The sequence below is a fragment of the Mycetomoellerius zeteki genome, unplaced genomic scaffold, assembly GCF_001594055.1.
Source record: "Mycetomoellerius zeteki isolate Tzet28-1 unplaced genomic scaffold, Tzet1.0 scaffold498, whole genome shotgun sequence".
NCBI classification, from domain to species: Eukaryota; Metazoa; Arthropoda; class Insecta; order Hymenoptera; family Formicidae; genus Mycetomoellerius; species Mycetomoellerius zeteki.
The window spans coordinates 102,221-104,610 of record NW_017257498.1 but is presented as its reverse complement, the minus strand read 5'-3'; the positions used below and the strand labels follow the sequence as shown (position 1 = coordinate 104,610).

Below are 2,390 nucleotides of genomic sequence, written 5' to 3'. Positions count from 1 at the left end.
TTTTAATCGCTAAAATTCCCACATGATATTATGAAATCGATTCCCGCTGTTATTTGGCGACCAAATTTTACCAGAATTGCGGTTATCTCGTAAAACTTATCTTCTTTTAATCTTAAAATATTTTACAAATATTTTCATATACTCAAATATTTTCTTTCTTAGTCATTTATTTCAATACAAGCGCTAATATAAATCTATCGGGCTATTTAAATAAATTAGAGAAGAGAATTGATATATTGTTATTACTTTTATTTTAATGTTACAAATGTTTTATTATGAAAAAAATTTGCGAACAGCATTTGAATATTTCCTTGAATAATCTTGTAGAAGCTGTTTTATTTACGATTTCATAACTTGCGCATCCATAAGCAATGATACCGCTTAACAAATTTTTGCGTAAAAACGGGAACAAAGACGTGTCCCGAACGCTCAAGCGAAGCTTTTCTTCTTTCTCTCGTTTCACCCGCATTACGGGAATTAGATTGTAGGAAGCAGCAAATGTAAAAAGCAAAAAAAAAATAAAAATAAAGTCTATGCAAATTAGATGCGCTCTTTTTTTCACCCTTTTATCGTATTAGGCTGCGTTCGGAAACGTTGCCCTGAGGGTAGTACCGGGTAAATGGTGGTGGGGGCAAGGTGCACCTCGATTGCGAAGTTTTCGAACGGCAAATCGGTCAAATAAATAAAAAATGGCAGACCAGGGACAATCTCGCGCAAATATTATTATAGCTTGTGCCGTAACTGCTGGACAAGAATTAATACAGAATACCTTAAATAACTTATATCCAGAAAGTAGTGATGATGAGATCTTGATGTAATCTTTAGTTTTATTCTCAGTTATATATCCATTGTTGATGTAATTTTATTAAAATTTTCCTTCATATTATTGTTTTGCAAAAACAAGTTTGATTTTAAATATTCTATAATTGTAACATTATCAAAAGTACATTATCAAAGAAACATAATGTCATAACAATTTGTATATTGCTGTGTTGATGACTGCGTACTCATTAATGTATTACTACCAGACTCAGTAACAAGACTTTTGGGCTCATTATGGCCTACAATAATTTCTTGTAGCCTAAAAGATGCCACAGATTCTTCAGAAATAGGTACTGATATTAAAGTTTTATCTAGAAAAAAGTTACATACTTAATTCTTACAAATATTTCTAACAACAAATGTGTTTAGGTTAAAAGATATAAGTACTCGTAAACTATAAATTTATTGCTTACCGATCATATCATAAATTAAAAAATTTCCTCGGGAATTATGCATCCCCTTGTTATCATTATTAGTGCATAACATGTGTCTTTTTTTTAATAAATTTACGCTCCATTGCACGCCCAAGGTGTTTTTCTGTCAAAGTATTTTATTCCTACACTATACTGCACTAGAACTCTCTTTTTCGCTTTCGCCAAATATTAAAATGCTCTTAGCTTAGCGCCGAGACACTATCGTATCTCCTGCTATAACTATCTCACTTTAAGTTTCAAAAGTATATAATATTAGTTTAGCCATAAATAACGTCCTCACAGTTTAAAATATCCCGCCATATACAAAATTACTCGGATCTAGAGTCCTAGATATCAGAGAAGCGCAACCGGTGTTCCGCATTCTGATTCGCTGTTACAGTCACGTGGCTTGGCAGCCATTTATAATACTAGTGACATACTTCTATTTCATTTTATCCTACAATTCTATCTCACATTATCTTACACGTTCTATCCTAGGCAAATGAAAGTTTTATGTTACCATTTTTTATGCGTAAGTTTAAACATTTTAATTGCATATAATGATATATATGTGCTTTGGCACATAAGATTATTGTTTAATATTTTAAAATATTATTTACATAGGCTGCTTTCCTTTTAGGAGACACAAATCGACACAGTATAACACTCAAACACAGTTTGTCACACATACTCTCTGACTCTCCTCTCGAGCAGAGGCGAAGTGTGTCGAGTTTGATAAAAAATTGTAAATGGAAAAAATTAAAATATTTAATAAGTTTCCTACTTCTTTCCACTTCAGCAAGAATATCTTCCATTTGAACTGAGACTGGACTGCAACTTTTGCTGATTCCATTTATTTCTCCATCAATATTACATATGTTTTTGTAATTATAACTCTCTTTACTGTTGCTGCAGAATTGTTCTTGAACAGTATCCATGCTGACTAAATTGTGAACTTGTTCGTTAACAGTAGATGCTTCACAATTATCATTTTTTTCAATGTTTCTTGGATGTGAGAACATAATACTGCAATCGTACCTGCAATTATGCAATACCTTATCTTCAAACATTTTTGTTTTAATTTATAAACAAGCAATTACAAACGACTTTAAAATTATTTTATTTCAAACATTTGGAATACTCCATAGATTAAAC

General features: G+C 31.5%; 1 protein-coding gene and 1 long non-coding RNA gene across 2 annotated transcripts in view; both read right to left on the bottom strand.

Annotated features, from left to right (window-relative positions):
* LOC108727469 (extended synaptotagmin-2) overlaps window positions 1–2,390 on the bottom strand; it is a 66,445-nt gene that overhangs the window by 38,971 nt on the left and 25,084 nt on the right. The gene's annotated exons all lie outside the window — the stretch shown is intronic.
* LOC108727485 (uncharacterized) overlaps window positions 7–2,390 on the bottom strand; it is a 25,129-nt gene continuing 22,745 nt past the window's right edge. The window contains exon 3 of the long non-coding RNA XR_001936851.1: window positions 7–95. This is a non-coding gene — a long non-coding RNA (uncharacterized lncRNA). The remainder of the gene's footprint in view (window positions 96–2,390) is intronic.